Source organism: Topomyia yanbarensis, chromosome 2 (assembly GCF_030247195.1).
Source record: "Topomyia yanbarensis strain Yona2022 chromosome 2, ASM3024719v1, whole genome shotgun sequence".
Lineage (NCBI taxonomy): Eukaryota > Metazoa > Arthropoda > Insecta > Diptera > Culicidae > Topomyia > Topomyia yanbarensis.
The window spans coordinates 216,157,157-216,179,107 of NC_080671.1; the positions used below are offsets into that span (position 1 = coordinate 216,157,157).

The 21,951-nt window shown below is 39.7% G+C and overlaps 2 long non-coding RNA genes and 1 pseudogene across 2 annotated transcripts; 2 read left to right on the top strand and 1 right to left on the bottom strand.

Annotated features, from left to right (window-relative positions):
• Nucleotides 1-941: 941 nt before the first annotated feature.
• LOC131682883 (uncharacterized) lies at nucleotides 942-3,450 on the top strand. Its single transcript, XR_009304226.1, has 3 exons — nucleotides 942-1,391; nucleotides 1,441-2,847; nucleotides 2,902-3,450. It is a non-coding gene; the product is annotated as an uncharacterized LOC131682883 (long non-coding RNA).
• Nucleotides 3,451-9,671: 6,221 nt separating this feature from the next.
• Nucleotides 9,672-13,130, bottom strand: LOC131682884 (uncharacterized). Its single transcript, XR_009304227.1, has 6 exons — nucleotides 12,838-13,130; nucleotides 12,587-12,697; nucleotides 12,213-12,514; nucleotides 10,651-12,132; nucleotides 10,475-10,588; nucleotides 9,672-10,415 (listed from the first exon to the last, which is right to left on the bottom strand). It is a non-coding gene; the product is annotated as an uncharacterized LOC131682884 (long non-coding RNA).
• Nucleotides 13,131-16,357: 3,227 nt separating this feature from the next.
• Nucleotides 16,358-18,815, top strand: LOC131680054 (DEAD-box helicase Dbp80-like; annotated as a pseudogene).
• Nucleotides 18,816-21,951: the final 3,136 nt, after the last annotated feature.

Below are 21,951 nucleotides of genomic sequence, written 5' to 3' on the forward strand. Positions count from 1 at the left end.
ACCCCTTAGATGGCAGACCCTGAACAAGAAACACCGTTCAGCTTCGGCAAAAAATGACAATGGTCAGGCTGCAATTAACAATGACAGCATGTACGCATGTATAGCGAAGTAGAACATACATTCACTCAAGGGCTCATCACACACAACCCAGCGTACATGATGTGCGACCTTGAGCACACCAAAATCACAGCGCATCAAGACAACCATCAATCACCCGACAAACATGATGTACAACAAACAGCAAAGTAGAACAACAATCCGTTATCGCTGTGCCACTCATTCGAGTTGAAAGACTACACCCTAGTAGCTACCCACACTTTATAGGGGTCCTTACACGCGCAATAAAAGTGTCATTACTAAGTAGTGTCATTACTAGAATTGTATGGGAATTCCGTCATTACTTACCTTACACGATCATTAAAAGTGACACTACTGCTCAGTAATGACATTACTAGCGCCTCGTGTAAGGGGCCCTTATCATCGAGCTCTCACACTTTCCACACACTGATAAGCGGCCATTACACGTTCAATATTTTTGTCAATCCTAGAGAGTATTGACAAAAGTATTGCATGTGTAATGGAAGTATTGACGTATTGACGATGTGAATTTCAAATGGTATTGGCGTATTGAAGCAATATCGTCAATACTGTGTATTGACAAAAATATTGCACGTGTAAGGGCCGCTATAACCGCATCCATTCTTGAGTCGCTGGCGACCAGAGATGCCAGATCCACAGTCATGTCCGCGAACTCGCAGACTTACAACCTTAGCTGCAGATCCCTTCGATGACGCAGACACTTGCAGATCCTTCAGTTTGGCTGCAGATACTTGCAGATTTTTTAGTTTGGTTGCATACATTTACAGATTTTTGCATATAAAGGCTTTTGGCAACACCAGCCCTCCCGACATCCTTTGCTCTTCCCAGACTCCAAAATTATCATTGCAGACATTTGAAAAAAGTATCTGGCATCTCCGCTGGCGACACCAAGAACCAGTCAAAATTCTCCGCTAATTAAACAACAAAGTAACAAACAATCAGCTTCCGACGCTCCGCAGCTTCACCCTGCTGTGCCCACTCACACACACACCCACACACAAGGGGCGTGACACTTCCAATAACTTATAAATTATTATACAATTATAATGTTTTTGTAGATTTATAGACGATTATAATTTTATAGACAGCTTATACTTATACAATTTTCGAACTTGTTTTCGAACTTATTCTCAGTGTGCGGTGAATTTGTGTGAGTTGTCACTTTTATTGTTTACATTGTTGAAATCAAGACGTGCATAACTAAAATTTTAAAATCGAACGCTTTTGTACTTGCGCCATAAAAAAGATATCCGGAAACGATCACAGAGGTCAAATTGCTTATGGGATAGCAGGTACGAACAATAATGATATGAATTGTCAAATATATTCCCGCTCTTCCAGAATATTGAACAAACCTCTCACGAGTTCTGGTGTTGAATTTGAGCAATATTCCGGCCTGCCCGGCAGGATCTGCACAACGAGCTAATCATATTCCAGACATCAATGCCGGTATGTTCCGGGTAGTGTATTCAACGCCAGAGTATGACCGGGGACGCGGGTAATTATATGCTACAGCAAATATCCGATCAACTGGTACTGATTGTAATCAACGAAGCTCACTGTGTGAGTAACTGACGGGGGACGATTTTCGCCCGGCTTAAGGACATCTCCGTGTAATTCGTACGGATTCGCATTTTAGCATTGATGGCAACTGCAACTTCCAATGTTCGTGAAGATATTGTGGCAAACCTTGGTTTGCGTAATCTGCAAGTTTTGTGCACTAGGTTCGATCGACCGAATCGGAAGCTTTATGTTAAAATTAAGGGCTCCCTTGGTGTGTGGAAGGATCTTTGAGGATTGCTTAGCAAAAACACTGAAGGCAGCATCATAATCTACTACTGACTCGGAAGGAAACGGAAGAGATTGTGGAGCTGTTGAAGAGCAAACGAATTGATTGTGAGCCGTATCATGCGGGTCTTTTACTGAAGCAGAGGCTTTCTGTACACAAAAACTGTCCGAGGCCGCATTCAGATTATTGTAGCTATGACAGCTTTCGGAATGGGAATTGACAAACCGGATGTTAGATTGGTCATTCACTATGGTGCGGCGAAGGATTTAGAAAGTTATTATCAGGAAGTCTGTAGAGCTGACCGGTATGGACAACCATCCAAGTGTATTATGTTTAAGAGTAGCGCTGATTTCAAAACACATGAGCTACTACGAGATTATAATCAGGGTGTTGTTCAGAAGAATTCAAAAGCTTTGTCGAAGAAGATGCACGAATATTTGGACACAAGAGACTACAGACGGAGGTTTATCCTAAAATATTTGAAGGAGACAATGTGAAAGTCGCACCTCGCAAGCATTGCTGTGACAACTGTGATCGGACGGTTAGTGGAATAAGGGAAAGTGAGCGATATGAAGGGATCGACGAGAACAACAATTTTGATTTTAGGCACGGAACATTTGTTGAATGTAATCGAAGCCTTCGGTGGTAATTTAAGTATTGCGCTACCGATCGCACTGCGCTGCGCGGCTCCAAAAGCAAGAAACTAAATGATCATTACCTGAAAAATTCTTTACGATTTGCTTCGAGCGAATCTAGTCATCCACAAATTTTACTAAGGCCATGTAAACAGTACAATCGAACTGTCAAGAAAAGTGAGGTTAACTGTTTCAGTAAAGAACCTAATTGTTGACATGGTCGTTCACCAATATAAATGTAAAAAAATCTTAATCCTCAAAAACTAGGAATCTGGAACATACCTGATTATGTACACCGCAGAAGAACTACTTATTGAGCAACAGGTAGGGGCAGGCCAGCAATGATATTAATTGTAAAACCATGCCTCATACTTACAGGTGCTATGATTTGTTAAACGAACATCTCGAGATTCACGGAAGACATTCTTTTCCATGGAAGGCGAGCATCTGTCAGCTTCGATTGGCAAAAGTTCCTGTGAAATTTTTTAATGTTGAGTGCAAATAAGTCGGTATGATGGCAGAGCACTCGGGTGCCAGATAGCAACATTTCCAGATACAGTACAGACTGGTTTGCTAACGTGTGAGATGTCCAACCTCAACCAGTATGCGAAGAACAAAAGGATATTCATATTTTGTCAGCAACTGCAAAAGAGTCTTGCTTACGCTAATAAATCTGAAGCTCTCCGACCAAAACATAGTGAAGATTTCAACGGACAACAGTATAACTTCTTTAAAAAATCACTGTGTTGTGCCTATGAATCCAAAATATGCTGCGGTTTAGCGGATATGTTGGTGTACACAGGATTAAGACTTAGTGGATTGAATAGTGTTTTAAAGGAGTCGGAATAGGCTGTTTCATTTATTTTATTTAAAAAATTTCAAATTTGTTAAACGACAAATATACACTCCCCAAATGTCGCATACAAACACTGAAGTTTTACAGCTGCTGCTGATGATTCCGAACGTCCTTATCGGTGTTGTATCTTCTTTAATATATCTTGCATTTGAAAGGTCGCTCCATTTGTACCCGAACGTCATTAGAGATCTTTGGTTCCTTAGTGTGGACATTTGGCGCTTAAACCGAATCAGCTCGTTTAGGGGAATCGCAGCATCTGAATAATGAGTCATATGCCAATCATGTCAATATCATGTCTCAATGCAGGATACATATTTTCTACAATTGATGCGTTTCCTGCATGATCTTATACTTATTAATTACAAACTGTGAGCGGAAATGTCGGAAGCAATCCCTGTCAACTGATGAGGACGTATATTCCTCTACTTTATGAACCTAAGGTTGTGCCTTTAATTCGGAATTGGTTTCATAGACCTAAAAACAACCACAACCCAAACTGTTGGCAGTGGAATTTTCTTCTGAATTGGATTCACTTATTGCAACTTTTTTAACTTCTTACCGCTTCACATTATTCCAAAGGGAGTGTCAGAAACTTGTCAAGCTTTAAAATTATCTAATTGACGATAGCGTACCAGATATTCATATTATTTTCGCGCTGTCTTCACTCGATTACAATTCTATTTCGATTTCTTGTGAGAAATTCTATTCGGCTCTCAAATGAACAGATTGTCCTCGTGAAAATTGAATATGGTTTTGTCACATCCTCCAAGATACGAACTATGCATCTACACTGAATCGGCGGACAAACGAACTACCACCGTTACTGTAATCTCAAAATCCTCATAACAGTCGTTACACTGGAACCCACATCTTACTCTTTAAACCACTAGCTAATTATTGCAATGCTTCTCGGCTAAATATTTTCTCCAATCTTTCTTGCTGGATAACGTTTCATCGTTGCCGCAACAAGCTTGTCCATATTTTGCGCTTTGAACCCGACCAGCGATATTTTGCCTTCCTCACATAGAAAGGTTTTTGTCAGTTTTAAAATAACTATCGATTAATTCATGTAGTCCGATTATAGCGGGATCGTAAAACTGAATCTACGGTGCCATCCCAGGTACATATCAATATTGCCGTTTATCGCGTATGGTTCCGATTTCGATAATATACTGGCAAATGCTTTTTCAGACCGCTAAGCCAGTATTCGCAGATTATGAACATTTTCCAGCCAGACTTGCCATTTTGAGCATACCAATCTCGAGTAGAGGTCGTTCTGAAAAACCTTCGAGAAAACAACAATAAATCTCGCGTTAAAATACACCGTAATGAAGTCAGCTTACCTCCATATCACCAATGTTCCGTTGAGAAACGAGTGCATATAATTAGAATCCTAAAAAACCTAGAGAAATAAAGGTCTATCCGAAAATATATTAGCTTGTTTGAGTGATTCAGGCCAATGAATACCCACTGAGACGTCCAAAAAATTGTTTCAATATCGTTCAACACGGGTCCATCGATGGACGTTCGTTGAACGGTTATTTGGACGTTGGGGACAAACGGACTGTCGGTAAGAAAAAGAATTATGTAAATGTTAGGGTACTTACCATTTCTTTTTGATGTGACTCCATTTTTTTCATTGTTTTTTTTTTAATAAAGCGCGTAGCTAAGGGTACCATGGTAATGGCTGTTCGAATTTTTTTTCGAACTTTCAACAATTCGAATACAGTTATAACTTTTATAGACAATTATAAACAGATATAAGGTGATATAAAAAATATAAAACCAGGTGAAATATTTTTATAAAAGAGTGTCACGCCCTAGCCCACACACCAACACAGCCCACGCCTAGAAAAAAAACTTCCTGCAAGTCGCTTCCTCTCTCTCTCTCTCGCCGTTTCCATAAAACACCACACGAAGACTCGACTCCGAAATTCCGATTTTCTGCCTTGCTCCCGAGCTCCCCGCAACCGCCCAACACACGCAAATGAAATCAACAACCGTCCGCGAACAACCACGGCAGGGAAAGCAAGCGAATTCATACAATTTGCATCCCGAAAAAGCGAAGGAATTTCCGTCGGTCCAGCGACCATTTTTTACTTCTTCTTGCTCCGACTCGAACCGAATGTGGATCAGGAAGAACAATATAATGAACTATTAACAAAATGATGAAAATAATGCCCATAATGGAAGTGCTGAAATTGGCAATTGTGCAATGCAGGGATCTGACGCCGAACTCTTTTCAGGCAAACCCCCGTCCCTTGTTACACCGAATATCAAGTGTGATCACCAACACTACAGTACCGTCGAGTCCAATGCAACCTGAAAACTTGTATACAAGTACAAGATTGTATGAGAGCTACATTCCAGCAACGGACCGAAACACCACCACCAGTACAAAATTTAGGATCCTGCATCAATGCTGAAAGCTTCAAAAAATTAAAAATATTGCGCTCATGCTGATAATACTTCTCTCGCACACCCTAACACGATTCGAGAAACAAGTATTTGAACGTTGTATGGATGGTGATACTTAAAAACGAAATATAAGTAATGTATTGTACTCCCTGTCACCGGCCACCGCGGCATGCTGATGGCTGGTCGGTGGCCTGCCTCCAAGGCTACAACACAGACTAACAGACATAACACTCGAAAACAATACTTCGCCCGCTTTAACGGTCATTTTAAATATATTTGTAGTTGGGACTGTGGCCACATTTGCAATTATGGCGCCACTGCCATATGAGCAAGCGTATGGGGGATAGACCACTAGTGAAAAATTGTTCTTAAACCTGAGGGGTAACCCACTAGCAAATGAGTGTTTGGGACTGTGAATAAAAGGTGGAGCTAGTGTTCTGGGAAAATAGCCGGATCGACGTTTTTTTAGGGAATTCCCTCATAGTGTTATGTCTGTTAGTCTGTGGCTACAACGAAACATCCACTGCACAAGCCGCCATGCCACCACTATGCAGAAGCAACCTTATCTTCTGCCACCTTTCACTAACACCACAGAGAACAGACATCCATGATCGAATAAAAATATTTAAAAAACGTGTGTAAACATTTGAATTAATATACGATAAACACTAGCGCCGCCAAACCAACTTATCCCAACTATCCGTCAAATCCATTCCGGAGCCGGTTTGAAATCCTAAATGGATTCAGTATGGATTCTTGCTCAAAGAAAACAACCGATTCCGACTCTATCGGTTGATGCATTTTAACTGGAATTCATGCTGGAAGTCCGAACCGGTTCCGGACTAGTTTGACTGGGTAGAGAAATAACCGATGTCAATTCTGTCGAACTCAGCCACAAAAAACATGACAGTAGCGCACCTGGTTTGGATATCCCAACTACCTTCGAAACCGTTAGAGATTTTACACAAGTTGAATGCTGAAGATGGACGTCTGTTCTCTGTGCTAACACCAACTCGCGCAGGCCACCACAGCAAGATTCACACATACAGCAGGGGTACTCAACGCAAACATATATCCACAAGAGCGATTACAATGTTGAAAATTGCAATCAAAATCCCTCAATTTTCTGCATTTAAGATGCATTTTTCATATCACTCACGTAACTAGGAGGGCACTACATCTTCTAGACCAACTAAAGAACACTTCCCTGGTTATCACCCGCGATGATTTCACTCAAAATCGGCTTTGTTCGAAGAGCGTTAGTGAAAGCACGTCAACCGCCCAGCCACTCACTTCAATTCACCCTGTGGGAGTAAGGGGAGGGCGGGAGTATAAAAATACGAGATCTCGGTGTGCGTATTTTAAACGTCAGATATCTCAATAGGCAACTTGCACTGATCATGATGCCAACACTGCGAAATGAGCCCTGTGGTAATGAAAACAGCTTCAAATTCGAAGACGTCAAATTACCCTGTCAAAAAATGCGGACGAACATGGTCAGGCGCAATGAGATTGATACTAAAGTGTGGCAATGCTATTGCTCTCTCTCTCGATCTCTGTAAAGTACGTGGATATATATATATATATATATATATATATATATATATATATATATATATATATATATATATATATATATATATATATATATATATATATATATATATATATATATATATATATATATATATATATATATATATATATATGTGTATATATATATATATATATATATATATATATATATATATATATATATATATATATATATATATATATATATATATATATATATATATATATATATATATATATATATATATATATATATATATATATATATATATATATATATATATATATATATATATATATATATATATATATATATATATATATATATATTGATATATTGAAAATATGTGGAGTTGAACTTTATTACGTAATAAAGTTACAGAAATCGAGCGAGAGAGCAATACAGCATTGCCACACCTTAGTATCCAGCACATTGGGTCACGCGATTTAAAAAGTTTTGACGTTTGACTCAACTCGCCTGTGCTAATTGCCCCTCGGAACAAATGCAATTTGCGAATGCGATTTAACGGCAATTTCAATACTTAGACAAATTTTCTGGCGGCTGAACTGGACTTGGTTGTTTTTCGCGTTTTTCAAACATTGCGGTTCATGTTTGGTTTAATCGATGGTAGGAAGGACGACCACTTTGTTTTTAATATGAAGAGATGGCTTTTTGGTCACGGTTTTCATACGACAATATCTATATTTCGTCTAATACCAACGTTTCGAAGGTCGCCTTCATCTTCAGGGCAAAAAAAGGTAACAGTATTATCTTAGTCAAGTTATTTTGGACATTTAAACAGGAAACACAGAACGCAAATCTACAACAGAAGAAACCCGCGCACATCCCAAGCAGACTGAGTCAACGCTCAGTCTGCTTGGGATGTGCGCGGGGTTCTTCTGTTGTAGATTTGCGTTCTGTGTTTACTGTTTAAATGTCCAAAATAACTTGACTAAGATAATACTATTACCGTGTTTTGCCCTGAAGATGTAGACCTTCGAAACGTTGTAAGGGTGGGCGAAACGCGATTCTGGTCTATGCGGTACGAAACGAAACGAATAACTCTTCCGTATTCTCTTAACGATACGAAACGAAACGAAATATTAATAGTAGATGTTGTTCGCAACACGAAATTCTTTGTTGACGAAAACATTTGCGAACTATTGCGAAATTTTTCAAAAACCATTTGATATAAGGAAAGTTAATTCTTTTTAGTGCTTTTGAATAGTAGAAAGTGTCCAATTATGAAAAATATTTGTAACTCATGGTAAGCGATCGAAGATCAAAAACATTTTTCAAAAATTGTGACTGTATAAGCTTAGTATGCACCTCTTGCGAAATGAGGTCGCGAAATATTTTTCCTTCTTCCGTGCGGAATTTTGACATTTGCTTGCGAAAACTAGTCTGTGTGTTTGCTGTTAGATGTCGCTTTTGATAACTGAAAAACGACATCAGCTGTTGTTTGTTTATTTCTTTTTTATATTTCTGTTGTCATTTAAATGTTTTAAATGATGTATTTTATTATTTCATCACGAATGTGTATGAAATCGGTAACAATTGTAAACCTATTTGCCATTCATGAAGCTCTCAGGGAAGTGACGTACACAGCGTGAATCATATTTCGAGCATGATTAATCATAATGCTTATTTGTGACGGTTCCGGATGTCTCGGGGAAGTTGTCTGACCAATTTAGACAGCACAATTCCTGCAATCGGAAATTTAAATCATTGGCTGGCCATTTTCTATCTAAATTGGATGCTTCTACCGGTTCTAGGGAAATGATCGAAATTCGCTCAAACCAAATCTATTGCAATTGTCCGAATCGTAACTCTAAATCGGCGTTTGACCATTAAGAAGCAAATCTGATTGCCTTGGCCGCCTTTACCGCTTTCACAAGTCTCGGTGAAACTACCTTTCGAAACACGTTTCGGAATCCGGAATGGATTCCAGCGCAAATATAACCGACTCCGACTCAATCGGTTTCAGGTCGAACCAAACCCTAGGCTTTAAACTTTGGCTGACGTTAAAAATCGATTATGATAACAATGGCTAATACTAAAGGTTCTGGAAGTCTCAGGGAATGCTACCAACAATCAGTACGGATACAAACCTATTTTTGGTATAAAAATTGTGAGAATCGTAATTCAAATTTATTGCCATTAGTAATTCGTGGTAATTCTTATTGCATGAAACACTAGAGAAGTTTAAGGAATTGCGCATATTGCTACTACTTGTATTACTGCCGCAAGAAGCATAATTGTCCCATGTGTGTAGGGATTCCCATAGCACATGGGACAGTTATGCTTCTAGCGGCAGATTACCTCACACAAAAAATGCTGTTCAAGTCTGATATTACACCGAAAGTTAGACGAATTAACTGAATTCTAATTTGATGGTCAGATTGACCCTGTATGTAAATTATGGAAAAGATGTTATAAGCCTTTTACAATCAGTCATAATACAATAATACGTTATAATCCATTTAAAACGAGTGTATTGCTAGTTAGGCACTTTTCAATCAGTTAGGTCCTTACATAATCAGTTCGGTCATAAAAATCAATTAGGCCCTTTTATAAATTGTGGTAAAATCGCTATCAAAATTCTTCATGATCAAATGTTGCGTTATGTACGTGCTCGGGTAGATATTTGTTAATGGAAAACATGAAATTTCAATTTGTTACATTTTGCAGTTAGGCCCTTTTCAAATGTTTGGATAGAACTGGGTAGAGATAAATTGTAATTGTAAATTTATTAGCTTACGATACCCTGTTGGTTACATTTGTATACCTTATGTCAGGTCAAGGAAGAAAAAAAATAAAAATATAATAAAATTATAAATTTAGAATCAAAACAAGTATGACCCAAAAAAGCTCCTACGCCTTTCACCAGTAGCTGGTCGAAAACACTTTACGGTGCGATCTTTTCAATTTCATCCGAGTTCTCCGCGTCTAGCAACTGAATCTTTTTCCGGAAGTGTTTTTCGATTGATCTGCAAATCGTCATGCTTCGATCACTGCCCACTAGGTTGATAGTGATTCGTTCTGTTAAAGAAGTGGGAAGAAATACAATCTATAGGATCACAAGAATGAGTCACACTTACCGAATCTACCGGTGCGTCTAATTCGATGTAGATACGTTTCGCAATCGGCTCGTCCCTACTGATCCATCGGCAGGTCGAAGTTGACGACAATGGTCACCTGTTCGACGTCGATACCTAAGACGAAAGAATCTCTCCGTAACCTGGTGCTGTAGCCAGAATCAAGTGGTGGAACTTACCCCTGGACAAAACATTCGTTATAATCTGTACCTTCTCTAGTCCGGAATCGATCCAGAGCGTCCAACCGTTGCTCCACCGTTAGATCACTGGACAGTACCGTTACCGAGTGACCATCCTGGGACATCCTGCCGGTCAACCAACCGGCCGTTTTGCGTACCTGTTTCGATCGATTAACAGTTCTGAAAATAAGTTTACTTGGAGTTTACAACTGTCCTATACATCATATGACAGAAAATGATCGCTTGTCCGACGGTAATCACACAATTTCTCGTCCTGGTTGCGGAACTTGACGTACTGTTTGATGTTATCGAGTGATTCTTGCTCCCGCGCCTGCCGAATGACGATCGGATTGGGTACGATGTGCTCGGCAAACTCCATCATCTCGCGCTCGTACGTGGCCAAGAAGAACACCAACCACCGCCTCGTCTAGTACAAAAAGGGAAAACTAGGTCGTACGTCCTGAACTTTATACCCCAGTCCATTAGCTTGCCGGGTGTTCCGATGATGATATGATTAGTCAGCTTCGCCCCTTTGACGATCTCCTCACCGCGAACGGCGTAAGGAAGTTTGATTTCCGGACAAAACTTTGCCATTTTGGCAGCTACTTCCCCCTTCTGAATTGCCAGCTCATACGTGGGGGAAAGGCAAATCACCTGCAGATAGTTTTTTAACTGATGGACTCAACTGAGCATTACCAGCACGAAGGCAGCGGTTTTTCCTGTTCCCGGCTGACTCTGGGCGATGATTCCGTGGCGGACCGGCCAACAGAGTAGGTAGAGCCATCTCCTGAATCTTGGAAAGGGCGTTGAAACCCATCGCATAGACTCCCTAAAGTAATTCCGGCTTCACGTGCAAAGCTTCGAAAGTTTTAACCAACCAACCGGCGAAGAAGAATCCTTCCGCTGCACCTTCAGATCCAGCTTTGATTCTACTAGACCTTAGCGAACATCTTTCATTAGCAAACTTGCATCCGCCGGGCTAAAAGATTAGTCATGAATAATTTTAAGGCTGACACTAAATATTTCGGGAGAAAATTTAGAATAGGACGTAAGCAACAATGAGGTTCTCTTTGGGGTCTTTCTCTTCTGTTTGTTACTCGGTTGTTTCAATATTTAGTACTCAACTCTTTGCCTAATATTTTAGTAAAAACCATCGGCTATGTACTGGAAAATTAGTGCAAAGTGTTATAGTGACGTCATAATCGAAAGTAAACAAAGAGAGGCTTATGTCCTAATCAAAATTATCTGCAGATTTCGACCTCTGCATCTTCCGCGGAGGAAGGTGTTTCCATTTTCTCTTGCAGCTTGTTTTTCTTCAGGAGCTGCTAGAGTCAGAATTTCCGTAGCTACCGAGCTCCAAACATCAGGTACAGCTTTGGTTCTACTGCCGGTGGACTAGGTTTTTCCGCATTCTCTTTCTCTGGACTGCCAGCCGCCGGCTCTGAATCCTTATCCTTGGTGATATGTGGTCAGTTCGCTAACCTATTTGCATTGAAAAGAAAAATTCAAATCCCATCCCAATGATCGCTTCAAAAATAGGTTATAACAAAAAAAACACTTACCGAGTGCAGAAATTTCTTGATCCGTCGTCTTTTTGACCCAGTTATCGGCAGCGCTTGCCATCGTTTCGATCGGGTATTAAAATTCAATAGCAAGGTACAAAGTATGGGAAATCGTCCTGAATCAGCACGGGTACTGTTCCTCGGGTGGTTTATTCCTTGCAATTCGCTGAAATTTTGACCAGAGCGACCTTGCGAAAAAAAGATGCCTTCTTTTGCCTGCTCACTTCCCTGCCATGAAACCGATGATGAGCGCTTATTCCAAACGGTTAGCCGATTGAACATGACGTGCCATTATGTTTGTTCTGTGAATTGATAAGGACATCTAGATATGCAAAGGAATGTTTGGAGGAGGGATGCTACTGGTAAATACATACCGAAAGAGAAAGTCCTTTCCGAGCATCTTGATGTTGTGTTTTCTGTTGGCCCATTATCACTGCGTTCTCTTGCTGGGTGATTACCATGATATTATGTTGTTGGTGTTCGATCTGAAAAAATCATAGGTAATAAAAAATATCCGTAAATGAGTGAACTCGAGCTTTTTAAAGAAGAATAGGGTATTACATTACAATGTACTAAACACGGTACTGATCCTTTCGAAATAAAAAAGGTAATAAAAATGTCTCACCTTGCCGCACCAACTGAATAAAAAAGTCCTCCTGCACACCTGGTACAGTATAGTATGCTGCTGCTAATGTGTTTGAATGTTCTGTTGCTATCTTTTATGCAGTTGGTCAATGGTCTTCTACATTTGGCTTGGATCTATTGCACTGACCAGGTTGTACCGTCGGTTGAACGTTATTGCTACCGACCTTTAGGATGATGGTCATGGTCTTGAAGAAATCTTAATTTTCTGATGTTGTGGTTGAAGTTGGTTCTGCTGCTGAGCTTGCTGTGAAATGTTGGCGATAAGCACTCGAATAGTGATTGCTTGCTGCTGCTGGAATGGAATCACGAGCACTATGGAGGCAGTGATATTTTCATGCAAGAAACTGGTAGGAAACAAGGCTGGAATATGACGTTTGTGCTTAAATCCGATTTCTCTAAATCAGGAAGGCAACCGCTGGTAGTTTTAAGGCAGAATGTGCCGATGAAATGTTCGTAAACTCCTGTTGTTCGTTTGAGCAGTAATTGGTATGTGGTCCTTTTTTGAGGGGTTGTTGGCTGTTGCTGGATTTGGAGTAGTTGGTACTGCTGCGGTTGTATCGATTTAATGTTGGTTGGCTGATTGCCAGATCCAGGATGTTGAGACAAGATTAGTTGAGCTGATTTGCTTTGTTCGGGTGTGCTGCAAATAATATTATTTAAATTTAATTGTTTAAAACTAGAAACAACCACACTTCTAGTAATATTTTTAAACTTGCCATTCAAATTCGAAATATTGAATTTCTAAACTACGAAATTTTGACAGGTCGCGATGAAAAAAATACAAAAAATTACCAATCTTGTGTTTTCTATTTTTTCATTGCAACCTGTCAAAATTTCGCGAGCCTCCGTGCGAAATAATACCGCTGACCATTATTTCGCAAAGAAAAAGTTTGCCTTGGTGACAGCGCATAGAAAGCAGCGCTGTCTCGTGGAATTATTATGAAACTTGTCGTTTGTCGAACCGTGTCTCAGCTAACTTCATTTTTCGTTATCGTTTTCGCGAGAGCTGCGTACCGCTTACGAAATGGAAACGAAAAATTTTTTCGCGAACATTCCGCGACGTTTTTTATGCATAGGTTTTGTATAGGAAATTTCATTTCGCAAGAGGTGCATACTTAGCTATATTTGTAAAATAGTCAGGAAAAGTCATATACATTATTAGAGCAATTATCTCTTTTTAGTTAGCCCAAGGCTTACTGGGCCACAGAAGCAATCTAGCAAACGAAAATTAAAACTCATTTAGTTTTCGTTCTAGCGAATTCTGAACTGTTACATCTAAAGCTAAGTATGCACCTCTTGCGAAATGAAATTTCCTATACAAAACCTATGCATAAAAAACGTCGCGAAATGCTCGCGAAAAAAATTTCCGTTTCCATTTCGTAAGCGGTACGCTGCTCTCGCGAAAACGATAACGAAAAATGCAGTTAGCCGAGACACGGTTCGACAAACGATAAGTTTCATAATACTTCCGCGAGATAGCGCTGCTTTCTATGCGCTGTCACCAAGGCAAACTTTTTCCTTGCGAAATAATGGTCAATGGTATTATTTCGCACGGAGGCTCGCGAAATTTTGACAGGTTGCAATGAAAAAATATAAAAAAACACAAGATTAGTAATTTTTTGTATTTTTTTTCATCGCGACCTGTCAAAATTTTGTAGTTTTGAGAATCAATATTTTGAATTTGAATGGTAAGTTTTAAAATATTATTGGAATTGTGATTGTTTCTAGTAATTATTATTATTTACAGGCACACCCGAACAAAGCAGCCACAAGAGCAGCATTTTTCGTCAGCAGCAGAAGCAGCAGCCATCTATCTACTTGATAAGTTTTCATCAACAACAACCAGATGCTATAAATCAGCTCAACTTGACTCAACATCCTGGATCTGGCAATCAGCCAACCAACATTAAATCGATACAACCGTAGCAGTACCAACAACTCCAAATCCAGCAGCTGCCAACAATCTCTCAAAAAAGAACCACAGCAATTACAGCTCAGAACCAACAAAGCAACAAGAGCTTTTTTTACGAATAATGGACCCAACACTTTATCGGCACATTCTGTCGTAAAACTTGCCTGCCACTATTCTTACCAGCGGTTACCTTCCTGATGTAGAGAAATCAGAGTCAAACACAAACGTCATATTACTGCCTTGGCTCCTACCAGTTGCTTGCATGAAAATATCGCTGCCTCCACAGTGCTCGTGATTCCATCCCAGCAGCAGCTAGCAACCACAATTCCAGTGCTTATCGCCAGCAACATCAGAAAATTAAGATTTCCCCTAGACCATGACCATCATCCGACAGATCGGTAGCAACAACGTTCAACTGACGGTAGAAACTGGCCAGCAACCGCAACTAGTGCAATCGATCCAAGCCAATCAGGGCCAAATGTAGAAGACCATTGGTCAATCGCAAAAAAAGATACATCAACAGCACCTTCAAACACAGTAGCAGCAGCATACTGTACTGTACCACGCCTCGTGCAGGAGGACTTTTTTTATTCAGTTGGTGCAGCAAGGTGAGTCATTTTTACTACCTTTTTTAGTTTCGAAGGATCAGTACCGTGTTCAGTACATTGTAATGTAATACCCTATTCTTCTTTCAAAAGCTCGCGTTCACTCATTCACGGATATTTTTCATCATATTTTTTTTCAGATCGAACAGCAACCATAGCGGATACACATCACCGAACACCAGCAACATAATGCCATGGTAACCACCCAGCAGCAGAACACGGTGATAATGGGTCAACAGTAAATACAACATCAAGATCCTCGGAAAGGACTTTCTCTTTCGGTATGTGTTTAACAGTAGCTTCTCTCCTCCAAGCATTCCTTTGCATATTTAGATGTCCTTGTCAATTTACAGAACAAACATAATGGAAGCATACTCTACACGCGCGACATATTCAATCGGGCCAACCGTGTGACTCGTTTGGAAAAAAGCGCTCATCATCGGTTTCATGGCAGCGAAGTGAGCAGACAAAAGAAGGCGTTTTTTCCGCAAGGTCGCTCTAGGCAAAAGTTCAGCCAATTGCAAGGAATAAACCACCGGAGTGACAGTATCCGTGCTGTTTGGGACCTTTTTCCATATATTGTAGCTTTTGAATTTTAATACCCGGTCGAAACGATGGCAAGTGCTGCCGATAACTGGGTCAAAAAGGCGGAGGGAGGATCAGGAAATTTCTGCACTCGGTAAGTGTTTTTTTTGTCATAACCAACTAACCTATTTTTGGAGCGATAATTTTTCCATAGGTTTTGAATTTTTCTTTTCAATACAAATAGGTTATCGATCTGAGTATCCCTAAGGATAAGGAACCAGAGCCGGCGGCTGACAGCCCAAAGAAAGAGAATGCGGAAAAACCTTCTAGTTCACCGCCAGTAGATCCAGCGATCAAATTACTCCCGTAGAAACGGCTGCACCTGCAGTTTTGTTTTCGGTAGCTACAGAAATTAAGACTTTAGCAGCTCCTGAAGAAAAAAAAAGCTGCTAGCGAAAATGGCGAAACAGCTTCCACCACGGAAGATGCAGAGGCATTCAAGTAAGTCGAAATCTGGAGAAAATTTTGATTAGGACATAAGTAACATTGAGAGCCTCACTCTGTTTACTTTCTGTTTCGATTATTACGTCTTTATAACACTTTACACTAATTTTCCAGTACATATCGAAAGCCGATAGTTTTTACTAGAATATTAGGCAAAGAGTTGAGTACTAAATATTGAAACGACTGAGTAATTAACAGAAGAGAAACACACCAAAAAGAATCTCATTGTTACTTACGTCCTATTCAAATTTTTCTCCAGAAATATTTAATATCAGCTTTAAAATTATCCATGATTCATCTTTTAGCCCGGCGGATGCAAGTTTGCTAATTAAACTTATTCGAAAGGTCTAGTAGAATCAAAGCTGGATCTGGGGGTGAAGGATCCTTCTTCGCCGCAATACTTGGTTAAAACTTTCGAAGCTTTGCACATGAATTCGGAACTGCTTCAGGGAGTCTATGCTATGGGTTTCAACGCTCCTTCCAAGATTCAGAAGACGGCTTAACCTACTCTGTTGGCCGATCCGCCACAGAACATAATCGCCCAGAGTTGGTCGGGAACAAGAAAAACCACTGCCTTCGTGCTGGCAATGCTCAATCGAGTCGATCCGTTGAAAAACTATCCGCAGGTGATTTGCCTTTCCCCACGTATGAACTGGCAATTCAGAAGGGGAAAGTAGCTGCAAAACGGCAAAGTTTTGTGCGGAAATCGAACTTGGTTAAACCGTTCGCGGTGAGAAGATCGTCAAAGGGGCGAAGCTGACTAATCATATCATCATCGGAACAGCCGGGCGTTCGACCTTAAGAAGATTGCAATTTTTGTACCGGACGAGGCGGGCGTTATGATCGCTGTTTCTTTTTAGCCACGTACGAGCGGGAGGTGATGGGATTCGCCCAGTACATCGTAACCAATCCGATCATGATTCTTCTGGTGCGGGAGCAAGAATCACTCGATAACACCAAACACTACTACGTCAAATGCCGCAACCAGGACGAGAAATATCAAGCAATTTCAAACATGTACGGTGTGATTACCGTCGGACAAGCGATCATTTTCTGTCATATGATGTATAGGACAGTTGTAAACTCCAAGTAAACTTATTTTCGGCATTGTTAATCGATCGAAACAGGCACGCAAAACGGCCGGTTGGACCAGGATAATCACTCAGTAGCGGTACTGTCCGGTGATCTAACGGCGGAGCAACGGTTGGCCGTTCTGGATCGATCCTGAGCCGGACTATATAAGATATTGATTGCAACGAACGTTTAGTCTAGGGGTAAGTTCCACCACTTGATTCTGGCTGCAGCACCAGGTTACGGAGAGATTCTTCCGCCTTAGGTATCGATGTTGAACAGGTGACCATTGTCATCAACTTCGACCTGCCGATGGATTAGCAGGGACGAGCCGATTGCGAAACGTATCTACATCGAATTAGACGCACCGGTAGATTCGGTAAGTGTGACTCATTCTTGTGATCCTATAGATTGTATTTCTTCCCACTTCTTTAACAGAACGGAATCACCATCAACCTAGTAGGCAGTGATCGAAGCATGATTTGCAGATCAATCGAAAAACACTTCCGGAAAAAGATTCAGTTGCTAGACGCGGAGAACTCGGACGAAATTGAAAAGATCGCACCGTAAAGTGTTTTCGACCAGCTACTGGTGAAAGGCATAGGAGCTTTTTTGGGTCATACTTGTTATGATTCTGAATTTATAATTTTATTAATTTGTTTTTCTTCCTTGACCTGACATATGTAACCAACAGGGTAATAAATTTACAATTAAAATTACAATTTATCTCTACCCAGTTCTATCCAAACATTTGAAAAGGGCCTAACTGCAAAATGTAACAAATTGAAATTTCATGTTTTCCATTAACAAATATCTACCCGAGCACGTACATAACGCAACATTTGATCATGAAGAATTTTGATAGCGATTTTACAACAATTAATAAAAGGGCCTAATTGATTTTTATGACCGAACTGATTATGAAAGGACCTAACTGATTGAAAAGTGCCTAACTAGCAATACACTCGTTTTAAATGGATTATAACGTATTATTGTATTATGACTGATTGTAAAAGGCTTATAACATCTTTTCCATAATTTACATACAGGGTCAATCTGACCATCAAATTAGAATTCAGTTAATTCGTCTAACTTTCGGTGTAATATCAGACTTGAACAGCATTTTTTGTGTGAAGTATTCTGCCGCTAGAAGCAAAACTGTCCCATGTGCTATGGGAATCCCTATACACATGGGACAATTATGCTTCTTGTGGCAGTAATACAAGTAGTAGCAATATGCGCAATTCCTTAAACCTCTAGTGTTTCATGCAATAAGAATTACCACGAATTACTTATGGAAATAAATTTGAACTACGATTCTCACAATTGTTATACCAAAAATAGGTTTGTATCCGTACTGATTGTTGGTAGCATTCCCTGAGACTTCCAGAACATTTAGTAGTAGCCATTGTTATCATAATCGATTTTTAACGTCAGCCAAAGTTTAAAGCCTAGGGTTTGGTTCGACCTGAAACCGATTGAGTCGGAGTCGGTTGTTATATTTGCGTTATATTTCCGGATTCCGAAGCGTGTTTCGAAAGGTAGTTTTCCCGAGACTTGTGAAAGCGGTAAAGGCGGCCAAGGCAATCAGATTTGCTTCTTAATGGTCAAACGCCGATTAAGAGTTACGATTCGGACAATTACAATAGATTTGGTTTGAGCGAATTTCGATCATTTCCCTGGGTCTTCTGGAACCAGTAGAAGCAGCCAATTTAGATAGAAAATGGCCAGCCAATGATTTAAATTTCCGATTGCAGGAATTGTGCTGTCTAAATTGGTCAGACTGAACTTCCCCGAGACATCCGGAACCGTCACAAATAAGCATTATGATTAATCATGCTCGAAATATGATTCACGCTGAGTACGTCACTTCCCTGAGAGCTTCATGAATGGCAAATAGGTTTACAATTGTTACCGATTTCATACACATCCGTGATGAATTAATAAAATACATTATTTAAAACATTTAAATGACAACAGAAATATAAAAAAGAAATAAACAAACAACAGCTGATGTCGTTTTCCAGTTATCAAAAGCGACATCTAACAGCAAACACACAGACTAGTTTTCGCGAGCAAATGTCAAAATTCCGCACGGAAGAAGGAAAAATATTTCGCGACCTCATTTCGCAAGAGGTGCATACTAAGCTTAAGCCTTTGTTTCGATTATAGAGGTTTTAACATTAGTCATTTGCCTCTTTTACTGATTAGAAAAAGTTTCAACCCTATATGCGGGGTTGGGACACGAACACAGGTGAGTTGCGGTCAACTACGCTTTGCTCGCCACGACCTAAGCTTTCGGAACAAGTAATAATTGTTAGATTATAAAAAATAATGTCGAAAAATCTACCTTTTTCACACATCATAACTCCAAATGCGCAAAATGAAATTTCTTAGCATAAAAAGATTAGGTTTAAAGGGTATTTTGTGGAAAAATTCTTACTTGAACTTCTATTACAATTACAAGACCTAGAAATAGAGGATTCCCAGAAATTATTTCATCATGGGTTATTCATATCTTTTCCGAAGACAGCAAATATGTATCATTCATTATACTAATCGATTATAGGCCCATTTTAGGTCACAGCGCAAAAACAAAATTAGTTCGTAATATCCACTTTCATTCTTTCTTTGGTTTTTGGTCAATATCTCGTATGAAAATTGCTCGATAAATAAAATAAATAAACTGTTCAAAGTATGTTCTCTTTCCAATAATTTAAAATCTTATGTAGCATTACATCAGGAATCAGAATATATTGGCTTAAATGTCACGTTCCCCGTATGTAGTCGGGGATTTATGCGACAGTTGAAATAAAAAAAAATTAAGTATGTCAAAAATTATACTTGTAACAGCTTAGTCGCTTGAAACTTCAAAAAAATTATATTTGATCTACCCACGGTTTCATCGGATACTTTTTACAAAATATTGACGAATAAATGAAAAGACTACCCAAAGCTTTTTAAAAAATCTCGAAAACGCTGTTTTTAAAAGGAAAACGAGTATTGTTTTCGTGTTAGGCGACGCAAACTCGATTTTGAAAACTTTTTTTCTTAGCTTAGTTTACCCCTAAATTTGTAAAATAGTGTTATTACATTTGTAAATTAGTCAACCTAGTCCATATATCTCAATTACCTTTGAATAGGCCGTTAATGCTCGAGATTGACGAATATTATCTGTGATATAATTCTAGCTAAAATGAGTAAGCTGTACTTTGAATCAATTTTTCATTAGTGCACCTTGCGAATGACATATTAGGTAAATCGTTGCTCCGATCAGTTATCGCAATCTACTCAGTCATCGCAAGACGGCTTTAAGAATTGAGAATTACTCCGGATGCATCGGTTTACCTTTCAATAGATAAATCGTTATAATTTTTGTGTAAATTGTGTGATTTAACCAAGAAACAGTTACACAGTCTAAAATTAACTGAATTTTGATAAATTTCGAAAAGTTTCGCAAACTTTGCGAAACAGGCAAAAAAAGTTCGCAAAATGTCGGCGAAATTTGCGAATTTAAACGAAATTTTCCTTAAAGTTTCGTTTCGCAAAGTTTGCGAAAAATTTCGTTTCGTTTCGTTCCGACATTTTGCGAAAAAATAAAATTTCGCCCACCCTTAATAAATAAAGCTCCAACTCGAAACCGAGACCCAATCAGTACCAATGCCAAACTCCTTCATATTTTGGACTATGGAGGAGATTCAGTGAAGACTATCAGAGCGAAGGATCGGCTGTGTGTGATACAAAGCTCACGCTTTCCTATTAGCCGGATATATTCTGTTATGTTATGTATATTTGCAGGCTTTATCCGTGTCGGTCATTCGCCTGTTGGATTTTAATTAAATGTCGTGATATAATACATTAAAATACATATGTAGTAATCTGATTTTAAGTTGATAGCTCCTATTGGCCTGGACGTCCGATACGTTTGTGTCGTGTATCACAGCATCATTTTCCGTAGTTGGTGGTTCGTCATAATTTGTCAAATAGGCCTGTATGCTTTAGATAACGCAGCGTTGCCTCCTCGCGTTCCGGTTCGTTCGCTATAGACTTTCTCTTATTGAGGATGCTATGCCGTGTGTTTCTCGGAGGCCCTCGAATTCTCTACAGTGTGCGATGATGTGTTCCACTGTTAGCCGAGTTTTACAGGTCAGGCACTGCGGAGGATCTGCTCTCGCTATACAGTGTGCGTGGGTGACTTTGGTGTGCTCGACCCTCAGTCGAGATAGCACCTTCTGCTCGATTCTGCTGTCCCTGTCTATCCACCTTACTGGTTCCACTTTTACCTTTTGTGGATGACCCTGATTTGCCTGCCAATGCACCTTGAATTTTTCCTCTATTTGTCTGCGAAATTCTGTTGTAATGTCTGTTGCTGGTACTTCTTTGGCCAGTAGCTTTCTGGCTTTTCTTCCTTCGGCTGCCAGCTTATCAGCTCAGATATTTCCTGGGATGCCGCAGTGTCCCGGTATCCAGCATATTG